This window comes from Poecilia formosa, unplaced genomic scaffold, assembly GCF_000485575.1.
Source record: "Poecilia formosa unplaced genomic scaffold, Poecilia_formosa-5.1.2 Scaffold103, whole genome shotgun sequence".
Taxonomy (NCBI): Eukaryota; Metazoa; Chordata; class Actinopteri; order Cyprinodontiformes; family Poeciliidae; genus Poecilia; species Poecilia formosa.
This window is the reverse complement of record NW_006800042.1, coordinates 683,474-697,690: the sequence shown is the minus strand read 5'-3', so window position 1 is coordinate 697,690 and position 14,217 is coordinate 683,474.

Sequence of the window (14,217 nt, the reverse complement as noted above, 5' to 3'; positions counted from 1 at the left end):
ATAAGAACGGTTGACAGCTGAAGGAACAACATGCAAGCTGAGTGCACACAACTTCTTCATCATACATTGCTGCCTCGCCATTAGTCCTGCCATATAGACATCAAAATTTACCTGACAGCAGCTAATTTTAAATGTCACACACAAAAGCTTAAAAACACAGCAAAATGAGTTTTTAAACCGCCCACACCAGGTGTTCCAAGCCACAGACGAAGGTTCACAGAAGCCCAGCGTTCTTTACCAACAACAATGATTCCAGAGGTTAATTACAATGTTTTTTACTTCGGTTTTTAGGCTTTTTTTTTTCCCATTTCACATTTACATAAAAACAACTAATTACATTCAATAACAAACTAAAGTGATGATAGCTCTAAATGGACTGGCCCTATCTGTCTCCATCTGTTAAAACCCACGGCCTCCTTTTTAAAGGGCTCTTCATTTTGACAAGTATCATTGAAAAAAAAAAAGAATCCAGTCGCCACGGCAACGGCAGACTCATTACATTTAATCCACTAATTGCTAACTAGTGCCACAATTGGCCGTAATTGCTTTGGGGACGCAGTTAACCCCTCGGTTGGTATGCAGAGCCAGGCGTCGGACAAAGGCCAGAGATGAGATGTGCCGGAGCTCATCGAGAAGCAGAAAAACCCCGCGGAAAAAAAAAAAAAAAAATCTGGGCATACTCCATCTTCATCATGCACACATTCCTAAATTTCCAAGTGCAATATTAATTAATGGGGGGTGGTTGCCATGGTGATTGATCGCCATATTCTCTGTCAGCAGTATTTAGTCAAATGGGCCCTAATGTTTGTTTGTTAATGGCGCCGTAAACAATGCTGCTGGAGGTCTTTTATTATCTCCACAGCGGCTCTGCTGGCACCTGGGCCATTCAGCGCGAGTTTGTACATTAGACATCAAATAGGGGAGAGGAAATTCATTTCAGAAATTGCATTTCTCTCTGGCTTTGCATTTGCAAATGTGTAGGACACAAGCCGGTGACATTACATGTCGTTGTAATGGGAATGTTCAACAAAACATTGGTTTTCTGCATGCAACAAAATCATTGTCGCGTGTAATGAAATATGACATTACAGTGTACAGACAATAAATATAAGCTCCAATAAATTTATGTGGAGCAGCAAACTGTTTCTCGTAATTGTGAAGTGGAAGGATTGAGACACGGCTTTAACATTTTTTTGAATGAATAGAAATCTGAAAAAGTTGAGTATATTTATATTCAGCTTCTTTAGATAAAACCCAGTAAGTCTGTGTGTAATTTAATACATATGGAAACAGCTCAGTATAAATATGAACAAACAGCATCATAAAAATTGACCGAGTTGGAAAAAGGAGCATTAATTAAAGGGGTCAAAGCAGCTCTGAAAGACCTGCGGATACCCACGGTTGAGGTGGGAAAATCTATCAATGGGACAACTTTTAGTCATGACCTCCAAAAATCTGTCCTTTCTGGAAGAGCGGCAAGAAGACGGCAAGTGTTGAAAGAAAGGAAAATGGCAGCAGGTCGGATGAGACCGAACTGAATATTTTGGCCAACAGGCAAAATGCTGTGCATGGTGGAAAACTAACACAGCACAATACACTGAACGTAACGTGAGCATGGCGTAGCACGGTGGTGGCAGGACCTTGCTGTGGGAATGCGTTTTTAGCCGGGTCAGGACGGCTGCTCGGTGTTGATGAGAAGATTGATGGAGTTATCCCAAAACCCTCTTAAGGTTCACAAAAAGACAAACATTAAGAACCTCCATTGTCAGAGGTTCAATTTTCAACAATGGCAGTAAAAAATATTGTTGAAGTCCGCAGGTGCTTTTTAAGTGGCTTGTCAAAACCTGAGGTATTTTCTCAATAAAATGGTAATTTCATGTTGAAAAGTAAAAAGATGTAGGAGAGAGGAGTAAATACACTTGGAAACCTGTGCAATGCAAATCTATAAATTTTAATGAAATGATAAACATCTATAAAATAACTTGAAACATACAGAGCAACTCACATGAACTGAACCTAAGTTGTATGTGTGTCTGCGACTGTGTGTGTGTGTGTGTGTTCGTGTGTGTGTGTCAGGGAACTGAACAAACCCAGACCTCTTTGAAGAGTGAAAGGCTCAAAGGATGGAGAGGCAATCCGAGAACTTCACAGGCTCAGAGTGGAAATTGCCTTGAACCTTGAGGTGTATGAAAGTGCAATTTGTGTCCCATCTGTTCTGCTTCCCTTCCATTAGGAGGAAGGGTGCTCTAAGGCCGCTGAGGAGAAAATGCCCCTGTGAGGCTCCCAAGGTACACAGAGGCTCTCGTAGATTTAATTTGCCAGGCTAGTCAATCTCTCTTCCTCTCCGTATTATTTCACCTTTGAATGTTGTAACCTTGGCGTTCTTTGTGTTTGTTTTAAATACAAGCACGACGTCTTCTGCCTTTGTGAAGAGGCGCCTCAAAAAGGCAGCTTTCGACTCATGCCTGCAAAAGCCGGTAAGCTGGATAAGCAGCGATATTTCCATGCCATTCTGGCCATCTTTGCAGTAGAAATAAAAAAAACAAAAAAAAAAACAATTGGAAGGCAGAAAGAAAACGCATCTGAGACAAGCCTGCAGCTCTTCTGAATCTTCTCTGTCATACCACTTAACTTTTTTAACTTTTTGCCCTTTCTTCAGAGGGATTTGCATGACAGAACCCAGAGAGAAGTTTGTTGCCCAGACAACCGATTGCTTCCATTTTGCAGTTGGAGCAGAGGTGACACTAGAGGTGTTGGAAACCTCGGCATCAGAGATTTGACGATCCCGACAGAAACATGCCTGTCAGAGCCAGAGAGGTAGAGTACATTACCGGCGCCAAGAAATAACCGTTATTGGCAGTTCATGTTTTTTTTGTCTAATGTTGAAGAAGAATATTTAAAGTATGCTGGAGGTAATTGACTATTTAACTCGATAGGAAGGTCACTCAATAACGTTTTCATTGTGTCATGTAAAATTTGACCATATCGTGTTTTTGTTCCTCCATCACACTATTGAGTGTCTACCTTTTTGTTTTTGTTACAATATTACGCTACATTATGTTAGTAAAGTTCCACTGCCTGTGCATCTCAGATTGTAGATCATTGGTTCTGAATTTAATCCAGGCTACAATAGATTTTGTTTTAGAATGCTAAAAAAAATCCAGTAGAATGAGTGCAGAAACAGCATTCTGCACGTATACATCACTGCTACTGAATTTACATAAGTGCTACTCATATGTAACAGCAATTACCCAATAACCAGAAACTTTGCACCAGATAAGATCCCCTCCACATGTCGAATGCTTGAAATTAAGGCAGTCAGACCTACAATACTTACTGATTATTTCTGTAAAGAATTATTTGACCACAATGGAGCAATGCTCTTTTAATTTTTATACAAAGATAGCAGATATCCATGATGTCACTGCGAAAAGCAAAACAGTGACATCATAGCAAATGCCAGTAATGCTCTCACATACTTGGACATGCTGCGTGTATTCTTATCCTCAACCTAGCAAATATTTTTTTGGTTTCCAATCATCATCAAAACACTATGGTATGCATTGTAATAAAACATTTTTAATAAAACATTTTTAAAAACTCACAAGTGATACCTGTCAGATCTATGTGGATTTAATCAAAGCATAGCTTTCTCCAGACCAGACGAAGGTCCAGTGCTGACTGTCTATCCTGTTTGCCAAGTTATGCATTATTAAAATGAAAAACTTCACTAACAGATTGGAGGCATTGGTATAAACACCTCAGTCCTGACAATGACTTAAGTAAATCTTAATGACTCTCTTCACTGAAACACTCCTCTTGGCAAATCTATCTCAGAGTATTTCATCTCATTGCTCTTCAACTCTACAACTCCCTAGACACTACATGATGCACATACATATGTACATATGATGTATAAATGTATATATAAGTCCATATAAATGTAAATTGACTTATATATGTATATATATTGCAGTCAATTCTATAGAAAAGACAGACCATTAATGCTAAAAGGAAAAAGGAAAGAGAAAGTTTGCATTGTCAGGGAATATTAACAGTTGCTGAAGATGCGGAGTGCTGTTGCCATTTAGAACCACAGTTTCTACGGAGGAGAGTGCACACAGTCTATGTTGCCAACTGTGAAACAAATGGCATCTAAATTGAATAATTCAGTCTGGGGGAGAAAGATGTGGGATTTGCACACAAAGACTGACTGACAGATAGAGTGAGAGGAGAGGCAGCCAACCTTTAACAGAGCTGGAGAGAAAAGACAGTAAATGGCAAGTTAGATTAATAGATTGGCAAGGTCTCACAGAAGATGGGCTAATAATTCACCAAGCAAGAGAAAGGCAGCTTTTCTGAGGTTAAAGTTGAGTGAGGAGTTATGATGAAGATGGAAATATGAATACTAAATAATTCAGTCAGGATCCTTTTGTGAAACAAAAAGGGATTAAAAAGTGGTGAAAAGAGTCAAAGGTTAGCAGCAGATGTGGAGGAAGGCAGAAATGAATCACGTGGATGTGCAAGAACAATCAGAGAGGGGAGTTAGGCATAGTGGAGCCAGAGGAGATGGAAAAAGATGGGTGAACACTGCTAGACAGAGGTCAAGGTGTTATTATAATCCACATCCAGCGATCACCTTTGCCGGTGCACCTTTCTAACCAGCGCTGACATGCAGTCGCAAAGCTGCACACGGACATGTAAATGAACACCTGGATTCCTCTGAGCTCCTTCGGATCCAGTTTCTTATGGAGTAATTTCAGCTGCTCCAATTTAAATCACTCTGCACATCAATTATGTCGTGGTGAAATGGGCTAGTTAATTTTCACAAAGCATCCTCTCCGTCCTACTAATTGCTGCTTATATCAGCCAGTTTCTCCTTCGAGCTGAAATTATTGTACATCGCCATTTAAGACGTTCTGCTCTCAGGACTTCACTTAGAGATTTTTCTCGGATCTCATTATTCTCTGTGGTTTCTGACTAGTTCTGCTCTTGGTCTTCCTGACAGACTTTTACCCTGCACACACAGTAATGATATTGTCCATTTTGATTATTTTGCATTCCTTTTCAACATTTCTTTTCATTTTCACAAAGGGTTGCAATGTTTCAAGAAAATGTCTATGATCAATATATTTAAACAGATTTAAAGATTCATAAACTGTGTAATGTCTAAAATTGGTGTCCAGAGGCTCTTATTTTTGTTAAAAGAAAGAACAGAATAGTTTGCTCTAAATCTGGGCCAGGAATGAAAAAACAAAAAACAAAACAAAAAAACAATGATATCCCAGATACAAGTGGCAGTTTCTGATACGGGCGACATGGGCAACTGTCCAGGGCTGCATCATGTAGGGGGCGACATGAGCCCCTTTACCCACATCTGCTCCTACGACCAGAAGATCTGAATGTCAGTAGTCTCTAATGCAAAGCACCATTTGATGTTCAGGAAACCAGTTCGAAATGCTGGGCTAAGGGTAGGAAGTAACCATCAGAAATGAAAATGGTCAGAAACAATACTCTGCTAGGCCGTGGCTTATAAAGCTCAATTTGTAATAAAGATGCCTGAAGTGTGCCAAGAAAATGTCCTCTACTACTGTTAATAAAAGGCGGAATATCCTTGCTTTCATGTTCATGACATATAGGCGGCTGGGTGTCTTCTTGTTCAAACCTGCTTCAGCATTTGACATGTGTGTTCATAAATGGTTTTCTGCATACCTCGATTGTAACTAGTGTTTATTTGAGCCACTGTTTCAGTCATTACAAGCCAGTCTGCCATTTATCTCTGTCCTCTGACATCCAGAAGGGAGTGTTAGTCCACATAATTACTGCTGTCTGGATATTTGATCTTTTTCAGACCATTCTCTGAAAACCAGAGATAGCTCTGTGGGAAAATCCCAATAGGTCAACAGTTTCTGAAATACTTACCCAGTCAACTTTGAACCTAAAAACACACCACATTCCCATTCATTTAAATACCCTTTCCTCTCCATTACAATTATTTAGCAAATAATCTTCACCACCATCTAAGTAAATTGATTACCATATGACCATTTGACCATATGATTGGCTTATTTGCTAACATGCAGTTGTATCTATGTATCTAATAAACTGACTAGTGAGTGCATATCCCCTTTGATTCAGGAACACCTTGTGATCTCTTGGTTCAACTACTAGACCTATGATAAGCGTATTGGATGGATGGATGGATGGATGGATGGATGGATGGATGGATGGATGGTAGCAGCAGCTTGGTGAGTACAGCTTAAAAATAACATGAATACCATGACAGAATCTTGCTATGCACACATACACATGTTTATATAATTATACACTAATTATAAAACCACAGACAATATATCACATTCATCCTTAGCTACTACAAATATAATAATTTCCCTTTTCTTTCTCTACGTTGACATCTTTTGTTCAGCCATTCATTTGCAGCCCTCCTCTTTTTAATAGACAGACAGTTAAGGAGAGTGTGTGTGTGCGCGTGTACTTGCACATGCTGTGTGTTTATGTATATGTGTGTGTGAGGTGTGTGTCTGCATGTGATTCTGGGGTTTAGGGTGGGTAAAAGGAGGGAGCACTCAAATCCCAGTGGCTCTAGGGAGCTGTCAGAACTGATAGTGCTCTATCACTCGTGAACGGAGGTGCAAAATTGGGCAGAGCTGAGCACTGTGCGAGTCAGAGGATGATGGTCCCTCTGTCCATTGGAGCCTGACTGACTGAGATGGAGAGACGTGAAAAGTGTTCAACCAGCTACCTCACAACTTGAAAAGAACAAGCCCAAGCAACTCAAAATGCAACACAAGGAATTCAAAAAGGCCTTACAGTAATCTCTGACAGGACTAGCAAAACCCCATGCATTTTCTGATGACTTTTATTTACGAATGGAAAACGAAATAAGTTTACATTTTATAATTTTGACAAATAATCTGATATTTTACAAGAAATAAGTTGTCTAAAATAATAAAATGATACTTCTGCCTAAATGTGTTCGTTGGCTTGGTAAACCTTTTGATTGAGTAGCTCTTGTGCATTAAGAGTCTAAGAAGTTGTTGCAGAAACCGCATGTATTTACATGTCTTTTGTTCCTCTGTGTTAATTTATGTGTTAATTTATCACCTTTTGAGTTGCATAACACACATAGCATTGATTTATCTGCCATAATAATCATTCTCCAGGAAAGTCTCCCTATTTATAGCTGCCATTTGCACATGTCTTCACTGACCAGTGCATGGTGTTAGTCTCCACTGGGCATTTCGATGAAATTTGACAGTTATTACTTCAGCGTGACTCTCATGTTCTTAGTTAGCTCTAGACTTGTCCTGTCGGCAATGATTCCCAGTCCCTTCACAATTAACAGTGGCATTCCTCAGGGTTTTGTGCTGAGATGATTACTTTTTAGCTTCTAAAAAAACTGCACCCTGCTGTACAGATAACACTTATACTTATCAATGTTGCGTTATTCTATTATTCAACCTGTCAAGCAGTGATTCTGGTACATTTTTAATTTTTAATAAAGACCTAAGCAACACACTATCATGTAAATGCCCTGAAAAAGGGGAACATTTTAATCAAAGAGCCGGACGCGGTGCTTCTGCTCCAGCAATTATTATAATCTCAATTTGCTTACAAACATACACAATGATATCAACGTTGAAACGATGTTAGCAACGACGCTAACAATGGAGCTAACAACGGAATTTGTAAACATTCGGAGCGTAAAAAAAAACTCACAGTCTTTCTGAAAGTTAAGAAACAAATTTACAACCTACAGGTGTGTTTATATATATATATATATATATATATATATATATATATATATATATACACATACCTGAAGAATGGGAGAATTTTCATAAAATAGCCGGACACGGTACTTCTGCTCCAGCGATTATTATTATCTAAGGAGGAAGTTCCGGTGCTCATCACTATAGCAAGCGCTAGACTCCCCCTGCTGGTTGAATCTGACCACTGCTTCAGCCAAATCAGACTAATCAGCCTCTGACAAAAACAAATTTCAATCCATCACAATCACACGTATCTGAACCTATGAAATAATAAATTCCCAGTTTTGGTTTATCGTGTAGTTGTACTTTTCTACCTTTGGGCTAAGTACTGTTGTGCATTTAAAGAGTTTATGTACAGTGCTTGTCTAGGACTCTCTTAACCATGTTCTGGTAAGTTGGGAATCTCTCATGATGATCTGAAAACCTTTCTAATCCTCCTGGAGTTAATTTGTATGTTATTAGCCAGTGTTCTTTCCCGTTTATCCCCATACTTTACTACATCTGCAGCATCTGTTTAACGCTCCTGACCAATCAGGAGTGAAGTGAATGACTATACTGCTTTGTTCATGTTCAGATTAGATGCGATCAGTAAACTGTCGGCACATTCTCCTCACATCTTGTGTGCAGCTGAACTGATGTTCTTCATTTGTAGTTGGATTCCCAAAGATGCTTATTAAAACTGCTCTAAACAACATCCTGTTCTTACTATTTCATTTCATTATTGTATTAGCTCATATTAACATCTGACTCACCCAATTTCAACCTCAGACAGTAACCCAAATACCTAGAGAGTGCTTGATTTAACAAAACTGGCATAATTCATCTAAAATAGTTGTCTTTTCTAAGCTGATAGGTGATTCAACTCATCTGCAGCTTTAATGGAGGTTACTGCTAAACAAATTAAACCGTCTTGTCTGAAATGGAGGGTTGTGTCCCTTTGGACAAGTGCAGATCATATTTTAGCTGCCCAATGGTGAAACATTTGATGTATCACCTGTTTTATTTTTCCTGTCAAAAGTCCACGGTGGGTTCAATAGTGTGCTTCAGTGTCAGATTCAAAACTGGACTAACTCAATATGTTCAAGCCTTTTGACTGTGGTTATTATAGTCAGTGAGACTTATTATAATATTATGCAAAATAGAAAGGCAGTGAGAAACTTAAGAAGTAAGAAATATTCTAAGAGAATCTTACAAATGATCTGAGTTACAATACATACTGCTAAATGATGTTCTATACTTATAAAATATTAGACTTACAGGTCTCATCCCATGTAATTACTTGGCTGTTTTTTTGTTGTTGTTGTTGTTGTTTTTTTCCTTTAGGTCCTTTTCTTTTAGAAGATTTAACAAAAAAACGTATTAAACTTTTAGCAATCTGAGACACCAACACCAACATGATATTGACACGTGAAGAGCAAGAGCAGATCCATCCCGTGAAGCACTCTTACAACAGAAGCAATTGCTGTGTTCCTGACAGCCCTGCCTAAACCAGCTGCTTTTCGAAGGAAGGCTGTGTAAATACGCTCAGCGTGAGACGGCGTTTGTTTAAGCATGTCTTAAGATGATGTCTCATCAGCAGTATCAGTTAAGTTAAAACGTTAAAGTTCAGATTTTGCACAAACGCTGACATCTTCCTTGTTCCGTTTTATTAAAAGAAAAATGCAGCATTGATCTTACATATTTGTATTTTCCTGCATATTTTGTATTACCTGATAATACAAGGAAACTGGTAAACGTGTCTGTTTTTTTTTAATTTTTTTTATATATATTCTACTGGGAGCTGCAGGTACCGCAAAGGTGCTGACAAACAACATGAAAGGTGTTAAGAACGGTTTTATTTTCTCACACAGTAGTGACAGCTAGATGCAAGAACCGCTGCTTCAAAGCTTTCCACTTACCAAATCGGCGTAGTTAGGTGAAGCAAACTCAAACAGCTTAGGTCCCTGCTGCTCCTTTGTGTTTTTGAGTTTTTATGTGGAAGAGGAGGATCCATGGTCAGGTTTAACAAGCCCAGGTGTGGCAGAGGTCAAAACCTCCCAAACCTGAACCTCTTTTAAAGCAGGAGTTGAAAATATGAAAGGCGCTGACTTTTATACACCTTCGTCATTCGTTTACCTTGAACTTTCTACATATTTGATCACTTTACATCTACGTCTGTGTTGTTGGGATTTATGTAACGGGTGTATTAGATAAACCTCAGAAAGCTGCAGAATCACCTTTCCTTCCAGTTACAGCTGCACAATTTTTGGGGTGAGTTAAACGTAATTGTTTATCCTTCTTTTCCAAATATTTCAAACTTCATTCGATTGGATTGGGAGCATCTGCAAACATATTTTAAATCTTTCCACAGATCTCCAATTTCATTGTGGACTTTGACTGAACCATGTCTTTGTACTTTGACTGAACCATGTCCCACGTTCAAGTAAATCTCCTACTGGGAGGTGAACTAATTTGCAGCCTATAAAGCCAGGGTTATGCCTTCAAATGCCAGATATCTTGAAGGAACTCAAATTTTCAGAAAATCTCTTTGCTTGAAGGCACATTGCATTCACTGAAGTTTATATTTTAAACATGTTCTGCAAATCAAATGGTAGCAGAAGAAAAATCTATGTAGAAAGTGCATTAATAATATAATTGTAAGAACAAATTTGGCCTCAGAATTTATTTGTAGCTGTTTTTACAAGTCTTTGAACATTTCGGTGTAAACATTTTGTCAGCGTTTATGTTCAATCATTCATCCAACCAGAGTATCTTCTTGGGATCCGTTTTATTATTTAGAGCTGAATTTCTGATTTTAGTGCCATGACAGTAATTTAAATGTTCAATTAAAAAAAAAAAGTCAAAAAATGCGCCACACAATCGAAAATCTGCCTGAACCACTCATGCATGAGGGAGAACAGGATTTCAACTTAGAACGTTCTTACTGCAAAGCAACGGCGTTAACACCGTGTCACCAGGACTCATTTGATCAGAGGAACTTCTTCCAAATGTTTGCCTTCCCTCCTACATGGATTGTAACAAACTGCAAACAAGATGTTTTCTTTCAGCATTGGCTTTCTTCTTTCACTTTTGTAAAGGCAAGATGTGTTGCATGCATTTATCTTGTTTCCATCTGAGCTGTGGATTGGAGTTGCTTTGTACTCAGAGATGCATTATTGTACAGTATGACCTAACCCTGCTTTAAACATCTTCACATCTTTGTATCTTACTCCTTTGTTCCTTGTCCAAACTTCTGAGGCCTTCAGCTGGATATATACACACAGGCGGACTCTCCTTACTAATTGGGGATTCTAAATAAAGTTGGTTTTACTTTGATTTCTTTAGAAATATCACAGTAAAGGAAACGGAGTGCTTTGTGTTTCAAGTTTTGTTTTGTAATCACATAAATCACACATTGTTTTTATATTTTTTATTTTCTTTGTAAAATCCTGCATCCTTTTCACAGTTTGCAGTTGTTTATGATGTAAAATCACAGATTGAATTTTGAGGTTTTTGTCTGTTGACAAAATTTCTAAAGAATCGAGAGGTATGGGTATCGCAAGACATTGTCAAGGTTGTCTCTGTGAAGCTCAACAAACGTTTGGAGGAGTCTAAGTTGGATTTTTTTGTTTTTCAGTTTCAGACATTGTTCTGAATTTGATTCCAGTCAACTTTGCATAGCCTGGTGTCATCCTTACTCAACATCACTTTCTCTTCTCGAGCCTTTTTACTACTCCTCTCTTTCAGTTGATGCTTCTTGTCTTTTTTTGGCTCGCCCCGCTCACTCCCTTCCCAGTCACCCTCGTCTAGTCCCTGCCGATCTCATCCTCCACCTCTGTGTCCTCTAACCACTTGACACCTTTTCAGATTCATCCCCATCAGTTGGCAGACAGCGTGCATTTCACCCGCAGGGCACAATGCAGCGATCCTCATGAATCAATGGCAGATAAATCAATGCTATCTCTTTTTTCCATGCCTCTGTTGCCATCGATTTCCTTCCCCTCTCTCTCTCTCGCTGTTGCTTTGCTGTTTGTGGAATCTTCAACTTTGCTCAATTAAACTGAGTTCACTTTCAGGAACAAATTGTATCAGCGTAAGGCTTTCAGCTCTAAGACAGACACTAATGTTTGTGGCTGGAGCTTTTATTTATGAGATGCTCAGTTCAGAGAAATACCACGTGGTGATTTATTTATTTATTTTTTTGGTGAGGCTGAACCTGAATTTACTGGTACCGTGAACCCGCTTTCCAACGAGGCATGCAAAATGCTTGGCTTAATTGAGACTTTTCAGTTTGAGCCAGAGCTAATGTCTAAAACAGAGACAAAGCGAATATCCTTTGATCATATTTACTGGGAAAGAAGGAGACGCAATTAGTATGTAAATGAGCTTTTCCTTTGGTGTTTTAGTGAAACAGTTATAGGTTTTTCCTGGCAGGGAAATATCTAAACATGATTTTATTTCCAATCATCCGGCTTTGCAGTCTGTCAGAGGGAATGATTTCTGAGAAATGCAGAGACACATACATATTATTCTGAAGACTACATTTAATATAGCCCACAGAAAATTATCCACTGTGATATTTCACTAGTCTCCCCCATAAATAATTCATTGTTTTTATGTGCCCTCATGCTGCCTTGGGGATTGGAACAGCTGAGTGTTTTCACAGCATATTTGAGTCCAATCTTCTGCATATTGGGCGTGCTCTAATCAAACCACGGTAAACATGCCTTGAATGTTTGTTGAGTCATCTGCTTATCAGCTAATCAAACGACTTATTTGCCTGGGCCGCTGCCTCGGTGGTGAACGACACAGCTCCAGTTTAGTATTTTTCAATTATTTGTTCATCTGTTTGATCGACGCTGCAGCCGTGCAGCGCAGGTGATGTGGGTGAACTCCACAGCCTTTAGTGCATGATGTGTAAGTGCACCAAGGCAGCAGAGAGGAAGAGTAATTGAAGCTAATACATTTAAGGGATCTACTGAGCAAGGCGATCCATTGTTCTGGAAACTTTCTCTCTTCTGGAGCATACGTTCAGCCGTTTGTGCGATTTCTCATGTGGGTGCAAGACCTCATGAAAGACCTATGCGTGCACAGAGCATGTGGTTGTTTCTTTTTGTGAAAGGACTAGCATGAAAGTGCAAGTCATAGAGAAAATTTCAACGGCAGGAGCCAGGACGACGACATCGAGCTGCCAGGGATTGGTGAGCAATCAGATAGGGCAGAATTGATGACCTGGCTCAGGATGGATTTCTTGGAGCGGGCTGCCAGACCGAGGTAATACTTTCAGGCTCTTATCAGCACTGGCATAAGCTGAGTGCTGCATCACCCACTTCCCAGCGTCAGCTTATTATGAGAGTCCATGATGTGTGATTGCTTGTACCGGCTTTGTGAGTCCCAGGGTCTGTGTGCACAGGCCACAGCCACCAAGACGAAGAACAAACGCAGAGCCACGGTCAAGGTGCTCTGCTCACTTCCTTGCTGCTCTACTGACATTTAGCCAAAAACAGGCACTTTGCAAAGTTTCATGTTCCTTATGCAAGGTGACCTGTATTAATACCCACAAAACCTTTTCACATTGTGCCACATTATAATCAGTTCATTTTATTTTGCTTAGATTATGTGATAGTCTAACACAGAATTGTGCATAATTGAGAACTTTAAGGATAATTCAACGCCGCATCTGTATTTCCTTCAAAAGTTGCCTCCGTGTGTAACATAATCTCAGTATAAATCAATTTTTTTTCTGTGAAGGTCTCAGAGATTTGTTAGGGAACATTAGTGAACATTTGGCATCATTAAGAACAAGGAACACAGCAGACAGGGCAGGGATAAAGTTATGGAGAGGTTTAAAGCAGGTTTAGGCTATAAAACAACATCCTTATGTAGCACTATTGTGGCACTAAAAGCTAGATGTAGCTAGATGAAACAACTACTGGAGCTGATGTCAGTAAAAAAATAAAATAAAAAACAACAACAGAGAAAACGATGCTTGGATGCAGTACCATGAACTTGAAAATTAAAGTAAACAACACAAAAAAACTTGAAAATACATAGAATAATGACAACACTAATGCCGGTATTTTGTGGATCAGCGTTTGAATTATGCAGCATTTAAACTACCGGAGGAACAAAGAAAAAAGTTTTACTGGAAGAAAGTTGATCCAAAAATCTGGTTGCTTCCAGATTTTTGGATCATATGAACATATATCAGAACATATGAGCAAAATGTTGTTTTTTTTTTTCAGTGTTGTGCTTTAAACTTATCTGTGCCACAACTTGTCAATGCTAATTTTAATATCAATGTTTCATCAGATCATAGCAGATTCTAATACAAAATTTATGGTCCAGAAATATTTACACATGTAGCAGTTGATCTCTATTTGTTGAAAAGGTCTTGCCTTTTTGTCGGTTTTGGAGAAACATCTGGCTGTTGTAATGTCACTGC